This window comes from Botryllus schlosseri, chromosome 7 (assembly GCF_051294905.1).
Source record: "Botryllus schlosseri isolate E-star chromosome 7, Bs_hap1, whole genome shotgun sequence".
NCBI lineage: Eukaryota > Metazoa > Chordata > Ascidiacea > Stolidobranchia > Styelidae > Botryllus > Botryllus schlosseri.
In genome coordinates this window covers 14,086,062-14,104,946 of record NC_137242.1, presented here as the reverse complement: position 1 = coordinate 14,104,946, position 18,885 = coordinate 14,086,062, and the positions used below count along the sequence as shown (strand labels likewise).

The following is an 18,885-nucleotide window of genomic DNA, read 5'->3' as shown; positions in this document are numbered from 1 at the left end:
TGGCCGCGGCCCCGATTGGGGTATTCAATGTCTTTTCAGGTAAAACATATGTGATGGGATTATATTGTCCAATTGAAGTTGAGCCAACCTTGCAGACTGAAATTCCACACAAGTAGTGATATAGATCGCACAACCGGTGGCAGGGGCTCTTATGGGCGGGGTGGTGACTCGCCTGAAAACTCGTGGTGGCACATCGTACTTTTTGACCCCCCTCTCGGTCGCACATCGTAATGTGTTCTTATGGGTGCGCTCGCACGTCGTACTTTCAGGTATAGGCTGCGTTGGCATGTCGTATTGGAAACTCGTGTTGGCACATCGTACTTTTAGGTATAGGCTGCGTTGGCATGTCGTATTGGAAACTCGTGTTGGCACATCGTACTTTTAGGTATAGGCATCTGTCGCACGTCGTACTTTCGCATGTCGTATTTCGCGTATAGGCAGTGGTGGTGATTCGCCATGTGTTCTTATGGGTGCGTCGGCATATCGTACTTTCGGGTATATGCATCTCTCGCACGGTGTTGAATATGTATCAAGTAAATAGTCACGTGATTGGCTCTTAGTTAATGTGTATATCCCAAATTATTATATATGACCGATTCGAGTTAATCCTAACGTTTACGGCGAGTGCGACTTTAATATATCGTTATTCTTATGGATGCGGCGATGATTCGTACTTTCGTTTATAGACTGCGGGCGTCATGTCGTACTTTCACCAAAAAAGGGTGTGAAATAGTTTGCTAAATCTAGGAATCAATCGCATGGTAATGTTTTGGTATTTAGTTTACCACGGAGCCGGCGTAGACGGCGATTCGAATAGCAACAATAGCCGCGTTCACAAACTAACACTCCAAAAAGGTGTGAAATATTGGTAAAATCCCGCGATCGCTCACAAGATAATACCTAAGACATAACCATCGCTCGCGACTCGCTGTTACATACATGCCGATCGTTGACAATGTAATATTTTGGTGATTAGTTTACCACAGAACCCGCGTAGACGGCGATACCAACAATAGCCGCGTTCACAAACTAACACTTCAAAAAGGTGCGAAATAGGTTGCAAATCCCACGATCACTCACGAGATAACACCTAAGACATCGCCAGCCCTCACCAACTTGTTGTTACATACATTCCAATCGCCACAATGTAATATTTTGATAATCGGTATGTCACAGGAACCGGATTTCACTGGTAAAATTTAATAAGTAACGGATAACAGAGCCGTCACAGACGATGATTCGAATACCGACAAATTCTCACTTATTTCTGATCCCACCCTAATCCTTTGCGAAGTTGACGCTTATTCGAAAAGGTGTGAAATAATTGTAAAACCCTACGTCGCTGACGGGATAATGCATCAGACATAGCGATCTAGTTATAGCATGGATCGGAATCCATTCGCGGGATGTACTAGGTAAATTCAGATAATCCAAAACCGAATATTTTGACTTTGGCGTAGTGTGAATTGAAATAGGATTGACAAACATGGCTATCAACTTTCCCACAGTCCCATATTGATATTATACGCACATTGATTCGAAACAAGTAATGGAACATTGCAACTCTATTCGCGATCCGACTTTTCGTTTGTCAAAGCGACATTTTTAACATCTTACCATACTCAAAAGAATTATTTACAACATTAACAAGTGTTCAAAATCTAGTTTTCACTTACTTGATTATACCACTGCAACTCACAAATTTGAATTAATTCATTCTGGTTGTATTCATATGATCGATCTTTTTTATTCAATTGTAAAGGTCGTTACTATTCTGAAGACAAAGTAAGCTATTTACTAATCGACACATAAATGACTTGACATAAACATATTATATTTTGAGTATATGAGATTTGAATGTCTGAACAATAACTGAGAAATAATTTATCACATTAAAATACGTATATTACGGCATAAAAGATGTTTGAATGTCAGCAACTCTGTACGGTCATAGTTACTACCACTAATTTACCCGACCAACTCGTCATGATCATTCCTGAAATCAACACAAATATGACCACCGACTTGAGTTAACCACAAAACAGCATCAAGTTTTAAATCCACTTGTAGCTTACGGATTATTTGAATGCTGGTTATGTTTTGTTGTAATTGAGTTCACGGAAATAGTATTACGTCTCGACATCTGACCATCTTACCATATTCAAAGAATCAACCACGAAAACATTGTCAAGTAAATCCGGTAACCGACCAACTCAACAATATCAATATGAAAAACAGCCAAACATACACGAATCCATACAAGCACTAAAACCTAAAATCCATAACAAACCTGGTTGTATTCATATCCCTACATGTCTTTTTAATTCAACTTGAAAAGTCGTTACTATTCTGTAAGACAAAGAAATTACTATGCGGTATATTTTGTAAGATAAAAGTAATTACTTCTCGGTGCCGGCGACTTAAGATTAACATAATATGTTTGAGTATGCGAGATTTGAAAGTCTGCCCAACATGTTGAGAATTCATTTCTTACAATCGAACGCAGGTGTTATATTGAAAATTATCATGATGTAAACATAAGGTTTGACACATTGATTTGACATATGTAATAGTTGATCATGACTTGACTACTAAATTATTTGTGTTAATTAGACCCGGCGTTGTGGTAAAGATTATTGTGACAGCAACAAACTTTTCAGTACCATTGTTATTAACATATTGAGTTGTAAACTATGTGTGTCTAAAATGTTCTCGATTGGAAAATTATTCAGCCTTGGTACAAACCACACAGAGTATTGTGGATATCAGGAAATATTTTACAAATATCTGCATTAAACAAGACTAAAGATGAAACAACAATTTCCTTTGTTGAACAATAACCGGGGCAATACTTTATTGTCGGTGAGAATTGAAACACTTTCGCGCATTACCTGGTGTCAAGATATCACACTAGGTGAATTGACATACCACCATTTGATTAATGCTTAATCCGTTCGCGTCATTTCACACACACTTTGATCATTACAAAAAAACAAATTGGAATATGTTTGCTAGGCACCACCTATTCAACTATACTTGAGTAATACAGAAACCTCTCAACATTAATAAAATCGAAATGTGCGCTACACTGAAATCTACAAAATGTGTTTGTATTGCTGTTCGTAGTAGTGATATCGATTTGAACCTCCATCATCTAACCAAACTACTGAGAGTCGTTGTCAATTTACATGACGTTCACTGATTACATACTAGAACTATTTGTGCAACGCACACGATCAGAGAAATTGGACATTTTTCCATTGCCATTCGTCAAAGTAAATGTCGTCACCATAATCAGTCACTAAAAGACCATATACTTGTATGTGATTGAATCGCCGACAATTAACTCGGTAAATCAAACCCCTGAGAAATTTCACTCAGTCATTGGATAGGAAACAGCGTCGCTTAATCGGTGTGAGTCGTTTTTTCTAAATACTAATCATATCTGTCCAGCCAAGAACAATTTTCACTCACTTGGGTAACGAAACCAGTGTCCAATATCAATACAAGATATTTTCGTCACACAAAAATAATCAACTTCACTCGATATTCCCGTACTACGAAACTGTACAAAGGTTACATGTTTTTGTATGACATGGAATTAATACCGACCGAAGTAACCGTATTGGAAATAACTTTTAAACAAACACACTCTACGTGGTTAACATTCTCGTCGATTCTATTGTGATTAATGTATACTTCATGTGATCTGGATTCATTTCGATATGGCTAAACATTCAACCTCGACGGATACGAATTGTCACACACTCAAGTAATATCATACCAAATAGTTATTTACAAGACACAGAAAATTTGTTTTGGTCGTTTCGACTTCATTACTGGAGATACTCATCACTTCACTTAATACAATCTAGATTTAAACCCCATCGAACCTTTGGTGTCTATCGTTTTGCTGGATACGAATTATGTTAGTCTAAGAGTACACAATTTTCACTATCTTGGGTTATGAACTCAGTGTGTTAGCGATCATTCAATATTTTGTAGTATCAACTAGCTACTTCGTAGGATACGAATGATCATCCTCACAACTCTTACAAAAGTACGAAGGATATTTACATCACACAAAGTAATCGACTTTACTCGATATCCTCACACTACGAAACTGAATGGTTGGTTTGACTCTACAAACTGTTCTGATGTCACAAGAACTTTTTCATACGAATGGTTACGTATCTAAATATTCAAATAATCCAACACACGACTATAGTACTTACAGAAATATCATAGTTGTTGTAACAAAGTTGTATAAGTATAATGTTTATCGTAAGTCCTACATAGCCATGATATCCGTCCGAGTTTGACTTTTAGAAAACATTATACCGACATCGCGACATCTTTCAAAATTAAAACCACGGTGACTGCTTCAGAGACCTACCAATGATATTGCAGTAATACAGTTACTTCCACAAAAGAGTAGTATTCGACTTACTTACCACAAATCTAACGCACAAAACAATTTACTTTACTAACGAGAAGCGCCGAGCCTCACATCAAAACAACTAGAAAGTGGAACTATATTAAAAAACGTCGCTAACCTTTGTGCACCAGCTGTAAATCACACAAGCAACATGTTTCAAGATTCTGGTTATTGAAAAACGTTAAAGTGTTTCTACGCCAAGTCGTTATGTTGACGAAAGCGTATATTGTAATACCATGATCGATTTGCATTCGTTGGTCACAAACTGTCACTACTCTAAATAATTATTTTTCACTCAAAAACAAAAGCATACTTGTCGCCAATCGTTTTCATCAAGCACGAGTTCAAGAAGCTTACTTACTACGACATGAATTGTTATTTTTATGTTGTGTAAATAGGTAATAATTTATTTTAGTAACACTACATAAACATCATCGAGTTGTGCGAATAGATTTACATGTGGTTTTAATCGAAGTACACAGCACGGTCTAATGTAGATTCATCTCTATTGTACAGCAACTCGGTAATCGAAATGCATTAACATTTAAACAACGATCTTGGTTCGTCACGCGAAAAATATCTTTACTGTCGCAACACTCTGATGCTCTGCACAAGATGTGTAAATCCTTTTCACACTCATAATAATACACTAACGGGATACTGACGTCAAGCAACAACGTTTAACAACATCACTGACACTGAACATACGATACCTACCCAAGTAAAAATATCATTTTCACCAGGAGGTCAGCCGTTACTTGTGTACAATTACCATTTTCCCGTGGGAGTTTAGCGTTACCCGAGTAACAAAACCATTTTCACTTGGAAATATATGTTTTCCCTCAACAACAAACGTTTTTCACTTGGAAATCTATTTTTTCCCTGGGTAACAAACCCCTTTTCACTTGGAAATATATTTTTGCCCTGGATAACAAACCTTTTTCACTTGGAAATATATTTTTTCTCTTGGTAACAAACCTTTTTCACTTGGAAATATATTTTTTCTCTGGGTAACAAACCTTTTTCACTGAGCAACAAACCCTTTTCTCCCCAGGCAACAAACCCTTTTCGTTTGGAAAACTATCATTTACCTGAGTACCAATACCATTTTCGTTTTGAAAACTGACAACTACACCGGTCAATTTGATAATTTTTGTATATTGTTACAACAGACAGTGACAAAATATACACCAACCACGACTCCGATACATTTGTGTAATCGCATATTCACTTGTTCTGGTGCATCCCATCAAAACCCTCAGTTACCCACATGTAATGCGCTGTACATCGATGTGAATGCTTTGGAAAATTGGGCAATAGGCTTCGATAGTTCTGTGATGTCCGGGTTCGTGCTTTGGATTTTCCAGAGTCAAAATGTCTGAATAAAACACCTCCTTGACGATGGTTGGTATGTGGATAACGGTGTTCGGAAAACGGTTGGATTTATGTCACCCATCGCGATAACAACTCCAGGTCGAGTTTTCCTCCCGCATGTTTACTATATTGTGTCTTTATTGGTAAATGTATGTCTCGACATTCAGTTTGAAATCGGAAACCCTGATAAAGTATGTAACCGGATCCGGATATCAACTGTGAATCGATAAACCAATGGACAATATTCAAAGTAAACATGTTACACCCTGTGTTTCCACGAAAAAATACCATCCGGACATACGTCGCGCTTGTTTGCCCACACCAGTATACGCGTAAATGGAGGTGTGTGACATTGCATGCAATGTGTTGGTATACAAACATCGATCCACAGACATTATCATAGCAGGTAGTTTTGATGTAGATCGAATGTCACCCGATAACAATGTCATACCAATAAGCCACATTGCAATGACTCTGAGTCAATCTGAAGCATGACATACAGACACACAAACATAGAAACCGTAACATGGGTATTCGCACGACGGTGAAAGTGAGCTGTACAGTAAATACCAATGGGGCGTTCACAGTCGAATATGCGAACCATGCACAATCATATACCCAGATTTTTGTTGGATATGTACGAAACCGATAAATCGATACATTTCTTTTCCTTCAATGTCAATAATACAATCACCATTCAAATACATCGCTCGAATGTGAGGTTCGTCTGGTGTAAAATCCATGTCAAATAACACCAAAGTGTGCCTTCCGTGTTTTATCATTTCCACCGACGCTTCTTGTCTGTGCCGTAACACTATGGTGCTGGGACTTGAAAAACGACAGATTGTGAAACGGATTGACATGACCAACTGAATCGATGTCAATAACCTTGTGACGATGCCGTTTCAAAATGCTCCCGATATGACGAGACCAACCCGATCTCTTGTAGCGATGACCGTTTCGAAATGTCACCGGACGAGCCGGACCCTTACGATGATGTGCTTTATGATTGCGTGTGAAATCACAAGAGGTAGTGTTCTATTGTGGTGTACGATTGCAGTCTTCATTCCGCAGAAACACACCTTATTGGATCACAGTATCAGTCCGAGATTTTCAGAATCACTGTTCGCGATAATCATCTGGAGTCGTTATGTGGGAGTAGCGACATCCATGCATCGTGACTGATCGCAATCATTTCGAGCACCGTACTTCGATAGTTCACCTGGATCAAACGCTACAGCAGAAAACTTCGGTGTCGACAACACGACGGATATCGACCGATGTATCCAATTGGTCTGGGTGATCTGTCCGGAGATAGGGTCATGACTATCTTGTATTGTTACAACACGATAACACCATCGAGTAAATCAGTGAACGGTGTCGAAATATCGATGTAATAGCGCGGACTCAGAGTCATTGCAATGTGGCTTATTGGTATGACATTGTTATCGGGTGACATTCGATCTACATCAAAACTACCTGCTATGATAATGTCTGTGGATCGATGTTTGTATACCAACACATTGCATGCAATGTCACACACCTCCATTTACGCGTATACTGGTGTGGGCAAACAAGCGCGACGTATGTCCGGATGGTATTTTTTCGTGGAAACACAGGGTGTAACATGTTTACTTTGAATATTGTCCATTGGTTTATCGATTCACAGTTGATATCCGGATCCGGTTACATACTTTATCAGGGTTTCCGATTTCAAACTGAATGTCGAGACATACATTTACCAATAAAGACACAATATAGTAAACATGCGGGAGGAAAACTCGACCTGGAGTTGTTATCGCGATGGGTGACATAAATCCAACCGTTTTCCGAACACCGTTATCCACATACCAACCATCGTCAAGGAGGTGTTTTATTCAGACATTTTGACTCTGGAAAATCCAAAGCACGAACCCGGACATCACAGAACTATCGAAGCCTATTGCCCAATTTTCCAAAGCATTCACATCGATGTACAGCGCATTACATGTGGGTAACTGAGGGTTTTGATGGGATGCACCAGAACAAGTGAATATGCGATTACACAAATGTATCGGAGTCGTGGTTGGTGTATATTTTGTCACTGTCTGTTGTAACAATATACAAAAATTATCAAATTGACCGGTGTAGTTGTCAGTTTTCAAAACGAAAATGGTATTGGTACTCAGGTAAATGATAGTTTTCCAAACGAAAAGGGTTTGTTGCCTGGGGAGAAAAGGGTTTGTTGCTCAGTGAAAAAGGTTTGTTACCCAGAGAAAAAATATATTTCCAAGTGAAAAAGGTTTGTTACCAAGAGAAAAAATATATTTCCAAGTGAAAAAGGTTTGTTATCCAGGGCAAAAATATATTTTCAAGTGAAAAGGGGTTTGTTACCCAGGGAAAAAATAGATTTCCAAGTGAAAAACGTTTGTTGTTGAGGGAAAACATATATTTCCAAGTGAAAATGGTTTTGTTACTCGGGTAACGCTAAACTCCCACGGGAAAATGGTAATTGTACACAAGTAACGGCTGACCTCCTGGTGAAAATGATATTTTTACTTGGGTAGGTATCGTATGTTCAGTGTCAGTGATGTTGTTAAACGTTGTTGCTTGACGTCAGTATCCCGTCAGTGTATTATTATGAGTGTGAAAAGGATTTACACATCTTGTGCAGAGCATCAGAGTGTTGCGACAGTAAAGATATTTTTCGCGTGACGAACCAAGATCGTTGTTTAAATGTTAATGCATTTCGATTACCGAGTTGCTGTACAATAGAGATGAATCTACATTAGACCGTGCTGTGTACTTCGATTAAAACCACATGTAAATCTATTCGCACAACTCGATGATGTTTATGTAGTGTTACTAAAATAAATTATTACCTATTTACACAACATAAAAATAACAATTCATGTCGTAGTAAGTAAGCTTCTTGAACTCGTGCTTGATGAAAACGATTGGCGACAAGTATGCTTTTGTTTTTGAGTGAAAAATAATTATTTAGAGTAGTGACAGTTTGTGACCAACGAATGCAAATCGATCATGGTATTACAATATACGCTTTCGTCAACATAACGACTTGGCGTAGAAACACTTTAACGTTTTTCAATAACCAGAATCTTGAAACATGTTGCTTGTGTGATTTACAGCTGGTGCACAAAGGTTAGCGACGTTTTTTAATATAGTTCCACTTTCTAGTTGTTTTGATGTGAGGCTCGGCGCTTCTCGTTAGTAAAGTAAATTGTTTTGTGCGTTAGATTTGTGGTAAGTAAGTCGAATACTACTCTTTTGTGGAAGTAACTGTATTACTGCAATATCATTGGTAGGTCTCTGAAGCAGTCACCGTGGTTTTAATTTTGAAAGATGTCGCGATGTCGGTATAATGTTTTCTAAAAGTCAAACTCGGACGGATATCATGGCTATGTAGGACTTACGATAAACATTATACTTATACAACTTTGTTACAACAACTATGATATTTCTGTAAGTACTATAGTCGTGTGTTGGATTATTTGAATATTTAGATACGTAACCATTCGTATGAAAAAGTTCTTGTGACATCAGAACAGTTTGTAGAGTCAAACCAACCATTCAGTTTCGTAGTGTGAGGATATCGAGTAAAGTCGATTACTTTGTGTGATGTAAATATCCTTCGTACTTTTGTAAGAGTTGTGAGGATGATCATTCGTATCCTACGAAGTAGCTAGTTGATACTACAAAATATTGAATGATCGCTAACACACTGAGTTCATAACCCAAGATAGTGAAAATTGTGTACTCTTAGACTAACATAATTCGTATCCAGCAAAACGATAGACACCAAAGGTTCGATGGGGTTTAAATCTAGATTGTATTAAGTGAAGTGATGAGTATCTCCAGTAATGAAGTCGAAACGACCAAAACAAATTTTCTGTGTCTTGTAAATAACTATTTGGTATGATATTACTTGAGTGTGTGACAATTCGTATCCGTCGAGGTTGAATGTTTAGCCATATCGAAATGAATCCAGATCACATGAAGTATACATTAATCACAATAGAATCGACGAGAATGTTAACCACGTAGAGTGTGTTTGTTTAAAAGTTATTTCCAATACGGTTACTTCGGTCGGTATTAATTCCATGTCATACAAAAACATGTAACCTTTGTACAGTTTCGTAGTACGGGAATATCGAGTGAAGTTGATTATTTTTGTGTGACGAAAATATCTTGTATTGATATTGGACACTGGTTTCGTTACCCAAGTGAGTGAAAATTGTTCTTGGCTGGACAGATATGATTAGTATTTAGAAAAAACGACTCACACCGATTAAGCGACGCTGTTTCCTATCCAATGACTGAGTGAAATTTCTCAGGGGTTTGATTTACCGAGTTAATTGTCGGCGATTCAATCACATACAAGTATATGGTCTTTTAGTGACTGATTATGGTGACGACATTTACTTTGACGAATGGCAATGGAAAAATGTCCAATTTCTCTGATCGTGTGCGTTGCACAAATAGTTCTAGTATGTAATCAGTGAACGTCATGTAAATTGACAACGACTCTCAGTAGTTTGGTTAGATGATGGAGGTTCAAATCGATATCACTACTACGAACAGCAATACAAACACATTTTGTAGATTTCAGTGTAGCGCACATTTCGATTTTATTAATGTTGAGAGGTTTCTGTATTACTCAAGTATAGTTGAATAGGTGGTGCCTAGCAAACATATTCCAATTTGTTTTTTTGTAATGATCAAAGTGTGTGTGAAATGACGCGAACGGATTAAGCATTAATCAAATGGTGGTATGTCAATTCACCTAGTGTGATATCTTGACACCAGGTAATGCGCGAAAGTGTTTCAATTCTCACCGACAATAAAGTATTGCCCCGGTTATTGTTCAACAAAGGAAATTGTTGTTTCATCTTTAGTCTTGTTTAATGCAGATATTTGTAAAATATTTCCTGATATCCACAATACTCTGTGTGGTTTGTACCAAGGCTGAATAATTTTCCAATCGAGAACATTTTAGACACACATAGTTTACAACTCAATATGTTAATAACAATGGTACTGAAAAGTTTGTTGCTGTCACAATAATCTTTACCACAACGCCGGGTCTAATTAACACAAATAATTTAGTAGTCAAGTCATGATCAACTATTACATATGTCAAATCAATGTGTCAAACCTTATGTTTACATCATGATAATTTTCAATATAACACCTGCGTTCGATTGTAAGAAATGAATTCTCAACATGTTGGGCAGACTTTCAAATCTCGCATACTCAAACATATTATGTTAATCTTAAGTCGCCGGCACCGAGAAGTAATTACTTTTATCTTACAAAATATACCGCATAGTAATTTCTTTGTCTTACAGAATAGTAACGACTTTTCAAGTTGAATTAAAAAGACATGTAGGGATATGAATACAACCAGGTTTGTTATGGATTTTAGGTTTTAGTGCTTGTATGGATTCGTGTATGTTTGGCTGTTTTTCATATTGATACTGTTGAGTTGGTCGGTTACCGGATTTACTTGACAATGTTTTCGTGGTTGATTCTTTGAATATGGTAAGATGGTCAGATGTCGAGACGTAATACTATTTCCGTGAACTCAATTACAACAAAACATAACCAGCATTCAAATAATCCGTAAGCTACAAGTGGATTTAAAACTTGATGCTGTTTTGTGGTTAACTCAAGTCGGTGGTCATATTTGTGTTGATTTCAGGAATGATCATGACGAGTTGGTCGGGTAAATTAGTGGTAGTAACTATGACCGTACAGAGTTGCTGACATTCAAACATCTTTTATGCCGTAATATACGTATTTTATTGTGATAAATTATTTCTCAGTTATTGTTCAGACATTCAAATCTCATATACTCAAAATATAATATGTTTATGTCAAGTCATTTATGTGTCGATTAGTAAATAGCTTACTTTGTCTTCAGAATAGTAACGACCTTTACAATTGAATAAAAAAGATCGATCATATGAATACAACCAGAATGAATTAATTCAAATTTGTGAGTTGCAGTGGTATAATCAAGTAAGTGAAAACTAGATTTTGAACACTTGTTAATGTTGTAAATAATTCTTTTGAGTATGGTAAGATGTTAAAAATGTCGCTTTGACAAACGAAAAGTCGGATCGCGAATAGAGTTGCAATGTTCCATTACTTGTTTCGAATCAATGTGCGTATAATATCAATATGGGACTGTGGGAAAGTTGATAGCCATGTTTGTCAATCCTATTTCAATTCACACTACGCCAAAGTCAAAATATTCGGTTTTGGATTATCTGAATTTACCTAGTACATCCCGCGAATGGATTCCGATCCATGCTATAACTAGATCGCTATGTCTGATGCATTATCCCGTCAGCGACGTAGGGTTTTACAATTATTTCACACCTTTTCGAATAAGCGTCAACTTCGCAAAGGATTAGGGTGGGATCAGAAATAAGTGAGAATTTGTCGGTATTCGAATCATCGTCTGTGACGGCTCTGTTATCCGTTACTTATTAAATTTTACCAGTGAAATCCGGTTCCTGTGACATACCGATTATCAAAATATTACATTGTGGCGATTGGAATGTATGTAACAACAAGTTGGTGAGGGCTGGCGATGTCTTAGGTGTTATCTCGTGAGTGATCGTGGGATTTGCAACCTATTTCGCACCTTTTTGAAGTGTTAGTTTGTGAACGCGGCTATTGTTGGTATCGCCGTCTACGCGGGTTCTGTGGTAAACTAATCACCAAAATATTACATTGTCAACGATCGGCATGTATGTAACAGCGAGTCGCGAGCGATGGTTATGTCTTAGGTATTATCTTGTGAGCGATCGCGGGATTTTACCAATATTTCACACCTTTTTGGAGTGTTAGTTTGTGAACGCGGCTATTGTTGCTATTCGAATCGCCGTCTACGCCGGCTCCGTGATAAACTAAATACCAAAACATTACCATGCGATTGATTCCTAGATTTAGCAAACTATTTCACACCCTTTTTTGGTGAAAGTACGACATGACGCCCGCAGTCTATAAACGAAAGTACGAATCATCGCCGCATCCATAAGAATAACGATATATTAAAGTCGCACTCGCCGTAAACGTTAGGATTAACTCGAATCGGTCATATATAATAATTTGGGATATACACATTAACTAAGAGCCAATCACGTGACTATTTACTTGATACATATTCAACACCGTGCGAGAGATGCATATACCCGAAAGTACGATATGCCGACGCACCCATAAGAACACATGGCGAATCACCACCACTGCCTATACGCGAAATACGACATGCGAAAGTACGACGTGCGACAGATGCCTATACCTAAAAGTACGATGTGCCAACACGAGTTTCCAATACGACATGCCAACGCAGCCTATACCTAAAAGTACGATGTGCCAACACGAGTTTCCAATACGACATGCCAACGCAGCCTATACCTGAAAGTACGACGTGCGAGCGCACCCATAAGAACACATTACGATGTGCGACCGAGAGGGGGGTCAAATAGTACGATGTGCCACCACGAGTTTTCAGGCGAGTCACCACCCCGCCCATAAGAGCCCCTGCCACCGGTTGTGCGATCTATATAACTACTCACACACACCGTCACAAAATGTGATTTACTATTTTAGCAATTCAGGTCTGAAAAAAAAATCACATTTAGAAGTGTTTGAATGAAATTGTTGTTGTACATGATTGGAGCAATACGGAATGAAATGCAAAGAGGCGGCGATTCGGAATGAAATGCAAACGTACAAATACACAAATAAGAACACAATACACGATAAACAGAAGTAGGCTAATGATATAGTCATATCTATAGCTGTAGTCATTTTTGGCTACTCAATTGGCAGCGCTTTTGCTTGACAAGGGCCGCGATATTGGGTTTGAACTTGTCAGCAGAAATCAATCTCAGAACTGCTTGTAGATGTTCATCTGTGATGCGTGACCGTCGCAGAGTCTTGTTGATATTCATGGATGAAAAAAATTGCTCACATACATATGTGCTTCCAAACATTGCAATAATTCTTGCTGAAGCAGATACTAACTTCGGAAATCTGTCTCGTGAAATAAACATGTAGAATTCTGGGATCCCTACCTCAGCATACTTTTGCTTCAGCATAGTATCACATTGCAGTTCCACTAACTCCATCTGCAATTCTTCAGTCACGCTGTCAATTTCCACAGCAAATGGCGTTGAAAAAAGTCGAAATTGCGGTGCCAATGCTTCAAATTCAGCAAAGCGCACTTCAAATTGCTGATGTAAATCAGACAGCAAATCTGTATATTCTTTCATGCATTCGGCTTCAACTTTTCCCAATGACTTCAGAGTTGAGAAATCAGCCAAATTCCCCTCCCTCAACTGCTTCATCCATAAACGTAGTTTGACTTTGAACGATTTCATATGATCATACATCTGTGTAATAATTTGTTTTTTACCTTGAAGCTTCAAGTTCAATTCATTCAAATGATGTGTAATATCTGTTAGGAAAGCAAGATTGCATTGGAAAGTAGCATCAGTTAACGAAGGAACAGCCTTTTTTTTCATTTGCATGAACGAAGTGATTTCATTTCTGAGTGCAAAGAAACGCTTCAAAACATTTCCACGACTCAGCCATCTTACTTCAGTATGATAACGTAGTTCACCATACTCGGAGTCCATTTCTGCAAGAAAGGATTTAAACTGTCGGTGATTCAACCCCCGAGATCGTATAAAGTTGACTGTTTTAACTACAACATCCATCACTTCCTTCATTTTCAGACTTTTACTACAAAGGGCTTCTTGGTGTACGATACAGTGTATACTAGCGAAGTTATTCGTCTCGGATTCATGACTGTTTAGTTTGTTTTTCACAAGTCCAACTACACCCACATTGTCAGAACGCATTGCCGGTGCACCATCTGTGGCCAAACATACCAGCTTATCCCATGCCAAGCCGTATTTCTCGAAGCACTTTTCCAAAGCTTCAAATATATCACGCCCTGTTGTAGTACTCTTTAATGGCATTAATTCTAGAAACTCTTCCGTCAAATTCAGGATGTAGTCAACACCTCTGATAAACACAGCACACTGTGCGGTATCTGAGATGTCTGTGCTCTCATCTAGGGCAATCGAAAAAGCTTCAAAGTCCTTCACCGCCGCAACTAATTGATGCTCCACATTTGCTGCTAAATCGGTGACCCTGCTTGCCACTGTATTTGGGGATAAACTGATGCCTTCAAACAGCTTTCTTTTACTTGGACATAAAATGTCACTTGCCTCTAAAAGGCATTCTTTTATGAACAAACCCTCGGTAAAGGGACGTGAGGTCTTTGCTATCATTTCACTGAGAACAAAGCTTGCTTTTACAGAATCTTCGCTTGACTGAGTAAAATTGGCAAAGAAACTTATTTGTTTGTGAAATGATGATTTCAGTTGTTTAACTTTTTCGTCTCTTACTTTGCCCTGGTAAGCATCATATTTATCGCGGTGCATTGTTTCGAAGTCCCGACGCATGTTATACTCCTTCATTACTGCTATCTTTTGCTGGCAAATAAGACAATAACTAGTGTCTCTGAGTGCTGTGACAAAGTATAACTCCTCCCATTTATCTTGAAAAACTCTTCCTTCGTCTGTGATTTTTCTTTTTCTCGAAGCAGAAGACATGTGTAATAGCAATTATTTCTATACTAAACTAGCCTTCACCTGGACAATACATTTGAACATTATGGCAAATTCCACCTGACTGATGCAATTTCCTTCTGTAGCTTCCGCGCTTCAGCTATCTCGAGCCTCACATGAACGGGTATGTATCCATGGGTTCAGGAATTTGTATCTTCGCGATTGCGCAGGCAACACGAGAACACACCAGTCCTCAGGGCTATAATAAAATGATTAAATATATTCCTACGGTACAAGATAACGCAGGTACCATAATGAAAACAGACGACCTATCAAACCCGCACGATGCATATACACAGTAACATAACTCCACATCAACCACCAGCTACCTCTGATCCTTGATGCTATCCAACCTAGAGACACTTTCACACACAGCCATCTCCAGATCCCAGTCGGAACTGACTAAACATGCCATTCCCAGCCATACCACGTGCAACATAGATTAGAAACGGAAATACCGAACGTTATAGAACCCTAGGTTTCTACATTATGCTGTGATGACAACTTCACGGATGTGAATACTAAATAGGCAATATGACGAAATAACAGTTCATCCGCTCCGCATGGTAACGTTTGAAAGCGATGTGCTAGTGAAGTTTGATGAGTTATTTGCGGTTTATGGAGCAATTTTAGAGTGAATTTCAGCTTTTCAAATCAGAAAAAATGTGACATTTATTATTGCCAAATATTTGAATATTCCAACTGTCGACGCGGGCCGCACAAAAAGCTCTCGCGGGCCGCATGCGGCCCGCGGGCTGCGTGTTTGAGACCTGGTAATCGATACAACTTCTGGTGGCTGACTATGTGGATCTGGTTTTTATATGCATCTGGTCGTTACATGATTTGTATGAATTATATGCATAATATCGGTTCTTCCATATATCACTATATATTTTGATCCTCTCTCTGCCCACGCGATCAGAGTTAGCAGCAGTGCTGGTTGAGGATTATGACTTCGAAAATGCAAGGAGCGCAATTGTACATCCTTAAGTCATGTTCATGTCACACCGATAAGATTATATCAGCCTACTGCCTGTGCGCACTGCACCACTGAGCTATATGAACACCGCACATCCGATGGTTTCCATTTCCAACGTCCTATTTCCGAAGCTGATTTGATTACGTTCAACATCTTCGCGAACCCCGGAATAAAGGCAAACTACCCCCAGGTTTAGAACCACTATCTCTGAATGAAGTATCCAAACGGCCTAAACCGACTCTATGAATATACCGGTATCTTATAATTGCGATTACAATTAGACTTATTTCTGTAAATGAATGTTATATTTTTATTTATTTTTGACCGCAGTTTTTGCGAGGGTGGTAGTCCCCATATTAATACCAACGTATGGGATGCTAAATCAGCGCGAAGAAAAATTTCTTGTAGCATAAATCTGCACACAAATAATATTGTTTATGTTGATTTACGAAAAATTATGAGCTTAATTCAAAATTCCGGACATTTAGGCATATTTTAGAAATTCCTCCCGGACGCAGTTTTAACAGTGAAATTCCGGACATGTCCGGGAAATTCCGGACATATGGCAACCCTAAGATATGACCAAATCTTGAGTATGGCTTAAACCTTGAGGTGGTATGCTAGCTTATTACTACTGCCAACCGACAGCTTTCCAGATTAGTGTGGTCTATTTAGCCTGCAGCAGTTGTATCGCTATTCTATTATTTCACACGACATGCCATACAACTTCAACATGAAGGCATGAGCTATAGTTATAACCGGGTCACTTCTTTTTATAATTTGACAATGTATGATAAAAGAACTCTCATGAGCTGGAGGAATTCAACATTTAAGCATGCTCCAGAGCCGTGTTATAGTGGCCTATACACACCACGTAATTGTGTTCCATATGGTGCGCTAATATTAAGTTGGTAATAATTAGGGCGATATTTTTGACATGCCAAATTAAATCAAAATTATGACAAAATTGTAGCGTTAGGTCAAATATTTGTCAAAATTGTTTACAAAGTCAAAATATTTTTGCAACCTGCATTTCGTTTGTATCGTAGATGTTCGCACTGTCGGTGAACTTATCATTTGACATTTTACAGCTTGTAGCCTACTTTATATGCCTACCGTTGTAGACGGCCCATCGACTGCTCATTGTGAATCATAAGCGGTCAAGTGAAACAAATAGGTTGACTTCGTGTTATGCTCAACGTGCCGCAATACCCTACCGGAAGCAAGACTGCGTGGACATTGGTTTTTATATCAAGAAGCGCGTGACGAAAAATTGCGATGTAGAAAACATTGTCAGAATGAAGCGACACGGTGTGTCAGCAGCAGTGTACGCACAACTTCAGTGTTGCCAGCCAAGAAATGCTGCTGTTGAACGTTCTTTCTCTATTCCTGGCAAGCTACTTAAGGACAGACACTTTCTACCCGAGGTTGTAGGAAATCATCTTTCGTTGTTGTTGTACTACAACAACAAATTTAATTCATTCCTACCATAATGCGTGCTGTAGCTATACTGGAATTCTGCATAGGTCCAGATTTCGTAAAATAAAATTCTTCCATGTAAATATTTGTCAGTGTAAGGACCAACAGTTCCAACCAGTGATGAATATAAGTAGTAAAATTCTAAGATTATGTGGGAAAACACCTAATTTACATAGGCCTACATGGAGTCAAAATCAGGGTTGTAATGACACGAGTCATGACTCGACTCGAGTCCGACTCGAGTCACGATTTTCAGATGACTCGACTCGACTCGAGTCATTTTCTCAAAATACGGAAATGACTCGACTCGACTCGAGTCAATCTGTGTATTGACTCGACTTGGACTCGAGTCATTGTGCATGACTCGAAGCAAGTCATTGACTCGAGATTCAGACGGCCAAGACCGATATTTTATTGTCATGTCGAATCCAACACACTATTGGGATTTCGTTTGTTGGTACTGGTACTTGAAAATGCCACCAGAAACTGCCCAAAGTGAGGAAAATTGATATATTATAAATGCGAACCATTCAATATCGCCAAACGGTGTTAAAAAAGTGGGTTTAGGAAGACTTTAACTGGAAACTGAGCAGTCAACGCAATGACTTGGACTCGGGCTCGAGTCATAATACCATGACTCGGAGTCGATCCTCTGTTCGCTGACTTAGACTCGGACTTGACTCGGTGGGAATTGAAAATGACTCGACTTGACTCGAGTCAAAATTATAAAAGTGAGATTGACTTGCGACTCGGAGCCTTGTGATTTGGTTACAACCCTGGTCAAAATTTGGTCAAAATTAAGTTTTTAAAGGTAAAAAAATTTGTTTTTCTAGGTCAAAATCTTCCGTCTGTAAGAGCCTCCAGAAGTTGCGATTACATACTTATAGGGCCTCCACCAGGAAGTCTCACCCAGTGCATCCCTCCCCTCTAATCGTAGGGCAACCACTGCCTGCGGTCACGGG

The 18,885-nt window shown here is 38.6% G+C and overlaps 1 protein-coding gene across 1 annotated transcript in view; it reads right to left on the bottom strand.

Moving 5' to 3' along the window:
• Positions 1-18,885, bottom strand: part of LOC145443718 (uncharacterized) — a 441,881-nt gene that overhangs the window by 267,199 nt on the left and 155,797 nt on the right. The gene's annotated exons all lie outside the window — the stretch shown is intronic.